Source organism: Pan paniscus, chromosome 5 (assembly GCF_029289425.2).
Source record: "Pan paniscus chromosome 5, NHGRI_mPanPan1-v2.0_pri, whole genome shotgun sequence".
In the NCBI taxonomy this organism is placed as follows: Eukaryota; Metazoa; Chordata; class Mammalia; order Primates; family Hominidae; genus Pan; species Pan paniscus.
Genome location: NC_073254.2, coordinates 109,390,899 through 109,400,902, shown reverse-complemented (window position 1 = coordinate 109,400,902; position 10,004 = coordinate 109,390,899).

Genomic DNA, 10,004 nt, shown 5'->3' with positions numbered 1-10,004 from the left:
TTAAATAAAAAACTCTTGTGTATCAAACAACACCATTAAGAAAGTGAAAAGACAACACAATGGGAGAAAATATTTGCAGATCACATATCTAATAAGGGACTTGTATCTGAAATATCTAAATAATTATAATTCAGTAATAAAAAGGAAATAACCTGATTTTAAAATGGCAAATAATTTGAATAGAGATTTCTACAAAGAAGATACCAAATGCCCAATAAGCACCTGAAAAGAAGCTCAACATCCTTAGTCATTAGGGAAATGCACATCAAAACCACAGTGATTCCAGTTTACACTCACAAGGATGGTCAGAACAAAAAAGCCAGATAGCAAGTGTTCGTGAAGATGTGGAGATATTGGAACTTGCATACATTGCTGGTGGGAAGGTAAAATGGTGCAGCCACTTTGAAAAACAATTTGGCAGTTCCTCAAAAAGTTAAATATAAAGTTACCATATGACCCAGCAATTTCACTGCCACATGTAATATCCAAAAGGAATGAAAACATTTACACACAACCTTGTACACAAATATTCATAGCAGCACTATTTTTAATAGCCCAAAAGCAGAAACTCAAATGCCCAGCTGATGGATAAGCAATATGTTGTATCTATACATACAACATATTGTATGTATATGGAAATGGAATTGTATGTCTATGGACATATTGTATGTCTATGGAAAATGGAATATTATGGCCATAAAAAAGAATGAAGTGATGATATATGCTTCATTGATGAACCCTGGAAACATTATGCTGAGTGAATGAAATCAGATACAAAAGGCTGCATATTATATCATTCTAATTACATAAAATGTCTAGAATTGACAAATTCATAGAGACAGAAACTAGTGTTGGTTGCCAGGGGCTGAAGGGAATGGGGAAGGGGAATGACTTCTAATGGGTATGAGTCTTCTTTCAGGGGAGGTGCATAACTGAATATTCCAAAAGCCACACATTTAAAGGGGTGAGTTTATGGTATGTGAATGATATTTCAATAAAGTTGTGATTAAAAAAATAATTATACCATCCTACAATGGTTTTCTCCTGACTGTAATTACAATAATTGAACTATTGATAAAAGGGCTTTAAAGTAAAAAATTGGTAGGACCTAAAGTTGTCTACATGCAACAAAACAAATATTTATTGAAAACCACCACCTTAAGCTGCCTTTACAAAAATTATAACTGAGAAAATTATGACAGTAAAAGAGATCTAACCTGACTCTTATCTTGCTTCTGACCTCCCAGCTGCCCTTGTTCATTCCTGAGCGTAGGTTAAACTAACTTTGGGAGGAACTTAGTTTATAGTTTAACTTTGAAACAAAGACAGTAACGGCCCTTTTCCAAAACAAGCCCTCTATCCACCAAATTATCTTGAAAAGCCACGATCACTGAGTTTTCCAGGAGTCTGATTTGAGTAATAATAAAACTCCAGTCTTCCATACAGCCAGCTCTGCATGAATTGAACTCTTTATTCCAATTCCCCTGTCTTGATGAATTGGCTCTGCCTGGACAGTGCACAAGGGGAACTTGTTGGGTGATTACACATCCAGGCACAATCCTAGGGTTCCAGCCAGTCCTTTATAAGCTTATTCCAAATGGAAGTAAGGAAAAGAAAGATCCTTTGAACAAAATCTATGGAAAAGAACTTTAATAGGCCTCATGCCTCCCACTACTAAGGCTTCAAGAGGAGTAGGACTTTTAAACAAATTCCCTTGATAATTCTGAGGCGTGGTCAGATTTGGGAACCACTGAATTAGTCCCTGTAATGAATTACTCCCAGCCTCAAGTACCTATTTAACCCGTTGTCATTTGGCTTCCTGCTGCATTTCACAAGTGAAACTGCATTTATGGAAGTGAGGAATGATGTGCTGTTGCCAGATCCAGTAACCTATTTTCTGCCTTTGCCTTGCTTGACTTCTTCACAGCACTGAATGTTGACTACCCTCCTCCTTGAAGCTCCTTCTTTGGTTTTCATAGTCAACTTCTTTTCTAGTTCTTCTGTAAGAAGAAAATAAAATTTTGGAACCTCCTAGATTTATTAAGCCACGGGGAAAAGTTAAGCCCTGGAAACTGACTCACAGCACATGGCTGTTTTTCCTCTCTGGTACATGACCATTACTTCCTGACCTTTGTGTTGAAATGTTATACGCTAACCAGACACCTCATTCTTCATTCAAACCTAGGCTAAATGACATTGGAAATGGAGACTCTTGTGATTGTTACCTCTTTGCAACAGAATGTTAAAGCAACGCTCCTAGAGTGTAATCAATAGCAGCCAATCAAATCTTACACATGAGCCTTTGTAGAGGAAACGTAATTCTGTTCAACACCACCATTTTGTTTTGTTTTGTTTTGATTTGTATAAACAATCCTCATTTTTTCCCACACTTGGTGCAACTGATCACCATTCTTGGGTGTAGCTCTGCTTCCCTGATGGCCACCCTCACACTTTGCACTTGAATGAACTCTAACTGGATCCTGAGCCTTTTCATTATTTTAGGTTGACATTTCTGTGCTTTTGTTCTGGCTGCTCCATCCATCCTTTAAGAGTGAAGATTCTCCAAGATTCTGTGCTTGAACTTTGACCTCTTATATGTCCCTGAAGATTTCATCCTTTCCTATAGCTAAACTACCACCTGCAAAATGAAAATAAAATCATTTTCATGTCTTAGTCATGAATTCTTTGTCTAGGCCAATGTCTATAAGAGTTTTTCTAATGTTATCTTCTAGAATTTTTATGGTTTCAGGTCTTAGATTTAAGTCTTTGATCCATCTTGAGTTGATTTTTGTATAAGGTGAGAGATGAGGATCCAGTTTCATTCTTCTACATGTCACTCGCCAGTTTTCCCAGCACCATCTATTAAATAGGGTGTCCATTCCCCAATTTATGTTTTTGTTTGCTTTGTCAAAGACCAGTTGGCTGTATGTATGTGGCTTTATTTCTATGTTCTCTATTTTGTTTTGTTAGTCTACATGCCTCATTTTATTCCAGTACCATGCTTTTTGGTAACTATAGCCTTGTAGTATAACTTGAAGTCCGGCAACGTGATGCCTCCAGATTTGTTTCTTTTGCTTAGGATTGCTTTGGCTATTTGGGCTCTTTTTTGGTTCCATATGAATTTGAGGATAGCTTTTTCTAATTCTGTGAAAAATGATGTTGGTATTTTGATGAGAATTGGATTGAATCTGTAGATTGCTTTGGGCAGTCTGGTCATTTTCACAATATTGATTCTTCCAATCCATGAGCATGGGTTTTGTGTTCCATTTGCGTCATCTATGATTTCTTTCAGCAGTGTTTTGTAGTTCTCCTTGTGGAGATCTTTCACCACCTTGGTTAAGTATATTCCTAGGTATTTTATTTTTTTTGCAGCTGTTATAAAAGGGATTGAGTTCTTGATTTGATTTTCAGCTTTCTTGTTGTTGGTGTATAAAACTGTATGTTCTCATTTATAAGTGGGAGCTAAACTGTGAGTACCTAAAGGCATACAGGGTGATATAATGGACTTAGAAGAGACCTTGAAAGGGAAGGTTGGGAAGGGGGCTAGGGATAAAAAACTACTCGGGTGACAGGTGCACCAAAATCTCAGAATCTACCACTATATAATTCATCCATGTAACAAAAAACCACTTGTACCCCCAAAGCTATTGAAATAAAAATAAAAGAAAAATCCTAAGTGCCTGACTGAATGAACCCCTCTTGGCCAAGGTGACCCCAGAAAAATTTTAAAAACTATGTCTCCCAGCCATGGGAAGGTCAGTCATGCCTCACTGAACCCCCTTCCTCACTAACACTCGCCAGACTTTCCTAAGAGTTAAACAGAAACCAAACTTAGAAAGACAAAGAACACAAGACACTCCTTTGCTGACTTTAGTCAATTGCTTAATGCTGCAGGGGAACTTCCCTCCCCTCCTGCAGTTTCCACACGACAACTGACAAGGCATTCCTTCCTGATAAGTGACCACTGACCACAGACTGGTTCTGCAGTTCTGTCCATGAAGGCTGCACGCAAGGTACTTCTGTGTCTTCCGTTTCACCTTTTGAGGTATAGAGACTAATTTTGCTGCATTTTAACATTGTCTCCACCCTAACATGAAAATGGGACGTATGTGACATACATGTTTGCTTATCACCTGTGATCTCCTCTCATAAATATTCATAGCCCTCATATCCTGACAAATATGCATGCCTAGCCAATCCTCAAGTATAAAACTCCCATAACATGCTCCCTCCCTAGAAGTGCCTGCTTTCTGTCTCAGCCTGAGGCTTTGTTTCCCAGCCTGCAGGTTACCATTCTCTATAAGAAATAAATTTCTCCTTTCCAAACGTATGGGTCTCATGATTTTAAGTTGACATGCCATACCCTAATGCCTCTGTTGGGGGCAGAAAATGATTCAGCATGTTGTGTGCTTTGAAAATTGAAAGGCCTCAGAAATAAGTCTCAAAAGCAAGGTCTCTCTCTGACCTTTCTTCCATATCCCTGTCTGCTCCTCTTTTTAAAAACACTTTTATCTTTGTATATATTTAGAGGGTACAAGTGCAGATTTCTTACATGCATATATATTGCTTAGTGGTGACATCTGGGCCTTCAGTGTACCCATCACCCAAATAGTGAACGTTGTATCCAATAGATAATTTTTCTGTTTTTTGTTTGTTTTTGAGACAGAGTCTTTCTCTTGTTGCCCAGGCTGGAGTGCAATGGCGGAATAACAGCTCACTGCAACCTCCGCCTCCCGGGCTCAAGGGATTCTCCTGCCTCAGCTTCCCGAGTAGCTGGGACTACAGGCGCATGCTACCATGCCTAGCCAATTTTTTGTATTTATAGTTATATTTATTATAGAGATGGCATTTCACCATGTTGGCCAGGCTGGTCTCGAACTCCTGACCTCAGGTGATTCACCCACCTCGGCCTCCCCAAGTGCTGGGATTACAGGCGTGAGCCACCATGCCTGGCCTCCAATAGGTAATTTTTCAACCCTCACCCCCCTTCCACCCTTCCACATTTTGAAGTCTCCAGTATCTATTATTCTACTCGGTATGTCCATGTATACCCATTGTTTAGCTCCCACTTATATAACATGCAGTATTTAACTTTCTGTTTCTAAGTTATTTCACTTATGATCATGGCCTCCAGTTCTATCTATGTTGCTGCAAAAGATGTTATTTCATTCTTTTTCATGTCTAAGTAGCATCCCATGGCATAAATAGATACCTTATTTTTTTCTATCCAATCCTTTGTTGATGGACACTTAGGTTGATTCTGTATCTTTGGTATGGAAGTTGCCTCCTTAGTGCAGGAGGCAGCACATCAGTCTCATGTCTTTGCTATCGTAAATAGTGCAGTGATAAACATATTGTAAGAGTTAAAGAAAAAGGAAAGAAACATGAAAAGTGGCTCAACAGTCAAAGACAGGTTTGTTTTGGAGAATAAACCTGAGAGGGGCTTCTGGCCGATTTTTGGTCAGGAGTGTTCTCTCTTACAGACTAAGGATATTTAAGGGTTTAGGAAGAGGGGAGCTTATCGTAGGTTCAGAGTGTTTCTATGTGAGGAAAAGGTTACTGTGGGGTTGAAATGTCTCTGGTTAGAGAGGAAGCTATCTCTGGGTTGGCATGTTTCTGGTTGGAGCGGGTTTATCTTAGGGGTTGGAATGTTTCTGGTTATTCTGACGTTAGCCATTAGGCTGATGTTTTGGGGCTGGATTTAGGCAGTTTTGTTTTGTTTTTTAATCAAGGGAAATTTAAAATGGTGGTGTTTGTCCAAGATGGTGAAGCTCCTGCTCTGTTACATATGAGTGCAGTATTTTTTGATATCTTTTGGGTATATATACCTAGTAGTGGAACTGCTGAATTGAATAGTTGTTCTATTTTTAGTTCTTTGAGAACTATCCATTCTGTTTTCCATAGAGGTTGTACAAATTCACATTCCCACCAACAGTGTATAAGTATTCCCTTTTCTCTGCATTCTCGTGAACATCTTTTGTTTTTAGACTTTATAATAATAGCCATTCTGACTAGTGCAAAATGGTACCTCATTGTGGTTTTAATTTGCATTTCTATGATGGTTAGTGATGTTGAGCATTTTATTTTATATGCTTGTTGCTGCTTGTGTGTCTTCATTTGAAAAATGTTCTTGTCCTTTGCCCACTTTTTAATGGAGTTACTTGTTTTTGTCGTTGTTGTTGTTGAGTTCTTTGTAGATTCTGGATATTAGCCCTTTGATGCATAGTTTGCAAATATTTTTTCTTACTCTATGGGTTGTCTGTTTACTCTGTTGATTGTTTCTTTTGCTGTGCAGGAAGCTTTTGAGTTTAGTTAGGCCCCGTTTGTCTATTTTTGGTTTTGTTGCACTGGCTTTTGAGGACTTGGTCATAAATTATTTGCCCAGGCCAATGTCCAGAAGAGTTTTTCCTAGGTTTTCTTCTAGATTTTTATAGTTTCAGGTTTTATGTTTAGGTATTTAATCCATCTTGAGCTAATTTTTGTATACTGAGAGGTATGTGTCTCGTTTTATTATTCTGCATATGGCTATCCAGTTTTCCCAGCACCATTTATTGAAAACAGTGTCATTTCCCCAGTGTGTATTTTTGTTGGCTTTGTCAAAGATCAGTTGGTTGTAGGTATGTGGCTTTATTTCTGGATTGTATATTCTGTTCCATTGATCTATGTGTTGATTTTTATATCAGTATTATGCTGCTTTGGTTACTACAGCCTTGTAGCATAATTGAAGTCAGGTAAAACCTCTAGCTTTGTTCTTTTTGCTTAGGATTGGTTTGGCTATTCAGGCTCTTTTGGATTCTATGTGAATTTTAGAATTTTTTTTTTCTAATTCTGTGAAAAATAATTTTGATAATTTGATAGGGAATGCATTGAATCTGTAGATTGCTTTGGGCAGTATGGCCATTTCAATGATATTGATCCTGCCAATCCTTGAGCATGGGATGTTTTTTCATTTTTGTTTGTGTCATCTAGGATTTCTTTCATAAGTGTTTTGTAGTTCTTAAAGAGATCTTTCACCTCCTTGGTTAAATATATTCCTAGGTATTTTATTTTATTTTTGTAGCTATTGTAAAAGAGATTGCCTTCTTAATTTGGTCCTTGGCTAGATCTTTACTGGTGTGTGGGAACACTACTGATTTCTGTACATTAATTTTGTATTGTGAAACTTTACAAAATTCATTTATCAAATCTAAGAGGGCTTTTATGGGTCTTTTTAAATTTTTCATCATCCTCCATGGTTGGATTTTGTGGAGTTTTTAGGGTTTTCTAGAAACAAGATCATATCATCAGCAAACACGGATAATTTGACTTTCTCTTTTCCAATTTAGAAGTTTTTTATTTCTTTCTCTTGCCTGATTGGTCTGGTGAGGACTTCCAGTACTATATTAAATAAGAGTGGTGAAAGTGGGCATCCTTGTCTTCCTCCACTTCTTAGAATGTTTTCAACTTTCCCCCATTAAGTATGATGTTGGCTGTGGGTTTGTCATATATGAGCTTTATTATGTTGAGATATCTTCCTTCTATGCCTAGTTTGTTGAGAATTTTTATGATGAAGGGAAGCTGAATTTTATCAGACACTTTCTCTGCATCTATTGAGATGACCACATAGTTTTCCTTAATTCTGTTTATGTGATGTATCATGTTTATTGACTTGTGTATGTTGAACCATCCTTGTATCCTTGGGATAAATCGTACCTCATCATGGTGTATAAACTTTTTGATGTGCTGTTGTTTTCAATTTGTGGTATTTTGTTGAGGATTTTTTGCATCTATATTCATTGGGAATATTGGTCTGTAGTTTTTTTTGTTGTTGTTGTGTCCTTGTCTGGTTTTGGTATCAGGGTGATACTGGTCCCATAGAATGAGTTAGGGAGAATTCCCTCCTCCTTGATTTTTTGGAATAGTTTCAGGAGGATTGGTTTTAGTTCTTTGTATGTTTGGTAGAATTTGTCTGTAAATCCATCTGGTCCTGGACTATTTTAGTTTTTGGGAGTTTTTTTTATTACTGATTCAATCTTGCTACTTGTTATTGGTCTGTTCAGGAGGTCTATTTCTTCCTGGTTCAATCTCAGGAGATTATGTGTTTCCAGACATGTATTCATTTCCTCTAGGTTTTCTAGTTTGTGAGCATAAAGCTGTTCATAACAGACTCTGATGATCTTTTGTATTTCTGTGGTATCATTTGTAATGTCTCCCTTTTCATTTCTGATTGTGTTTATTTGGAGCTTCTCTCTTCTTTTCTTGGTTAGTCTAGCTAGTGGTTTGTCAATTTTCTTTATCTTTTCAAAAAAACAACTTTTTTTTTTGTTGATCCTTTGTATCGTTTTATTGGTCTCTATTTCATTTAGTTCTGCTCTGATCTTTGTTATTCCTTTTATTCTGCTAACTCAGAGTTTGGTTTCTTCTGCTTTTCTCGTTCCTTGAGGTGCCATAGGAGTTTGTTAGTGTGTGATCTTTCTACTTTTTTGATATGGGCATTGAATACTGTAAATTTCTCTCTTAGCACTGCTTTTGTTATATCCCACAGGCTTTGGTATGCTGTACTTTTTTTCATTTCAAAAAGTTTTTAAATTTCTGTCTGAATTTCTTTGTTAACCTACTGATTGGTCAGGCTCTCTGCTCTTCTTTCACAAAGAACTGGGAGGGACTCTCTGGAATTTCCCTATCTAAGAAAGTTTAAATGCACTTAAGACCCCCTACCTAGGGATCTCACAAAATAACCAGGAAAAATCAACCATCTGAGAAGAGAAGCGACTGGGAGTCCTCACTGCACCCAGATAGACTTTTCATCTAGTCTTCTGAGGGCAGCTTTAAGAGATTACCTGTTGGACTTTATCTGTATAAGACAACTTTAGTTCCTGTGCAGCTCCACCCCTCACTTTCCTCCTGGGTCCATTCATCCTCCCTAATGATTTACTGTCCGTCAAAAGAATTGCCTACATCCCCCATCTCTTCCTTATGAAAAAGGGTATATAAATGTCTGTACCATGCTGGGTAATTGGGTAATCATGATGTGATTTTCCTCCATGCATGTTAATAAATCTGTATGCCTTTTCCCCTACTAATCTTCCTTTTGTCAGTTGATTTTTTTGTGATCCTCCATGGGGCAAAGGGAAAACTTTCACTTGGTCTCTACAGCTCCAGATCTATTTCTATAGTCTAGAAATAGAACTAGACTTTCTCCTGAACTCCAGGCTCATGCTGTAGTTTTTTTTTGTTTTTTTTTTGTTTTTTTTTTGTTTTTGTGGAGACGGAGTCATGCTCTGTCGCCCAGGCTGGAGTGCAGCGGTGTGATCTTGGCTCACTGCAGCCTCTGCCTCCCAGGTTCAAGTGATTCTCCTGCCTCAGCCTCCTGAATAGCTGGGATTAACAGGCACGTACCACCACACCTGGCTAATTTTTGTATTTTTAGTAGAAATGGGGTTTCACCACGTTGGCCAGGCTGGTCTTGAACTTCTGACCTCAGGTAATCCACCTGCCTCTGCCAAAGTGCTGGGATTACAAGTGTGAGCCACCGTAGAATTCTTGATATTATTGTTGACTTTTCTGTCTTTCACCTTCTACTCTATCTGCACAGGCACCAAATGTATGCTACCGCAGAACTAACTTGAGTATCTCACTCTTCTGTCTTCCTTTCTCTTCTTCCTTCTTCGCTTCCCTCAGAGCAGGACCTTATTCTCTTTTGTCATCATAAGTTCCCTGATTCAACTGATCCCAATTAGGAATTATTTCAAAAATAAAGTGGATCATGCCATCTCACTTTGCTTAAGGGAATCAAAGAGCTTCTTTTGATTCTGTCATTTATACATAGTAAAATCCCAATTCTGTTTCACTTACGGCTATCCCACCTCCTGATCTGTCCTCATCTCCCTATGTTTCTACCATGAAATTTTCCATTGCCAGGACATAGCAAGCAATGAGTAGTTTTTAAACATATTCTATTTTGTTCAGTAGGTTAGACATAACCACATGTATCTCTACAATTCTAATGTGCTTAATTCCATATC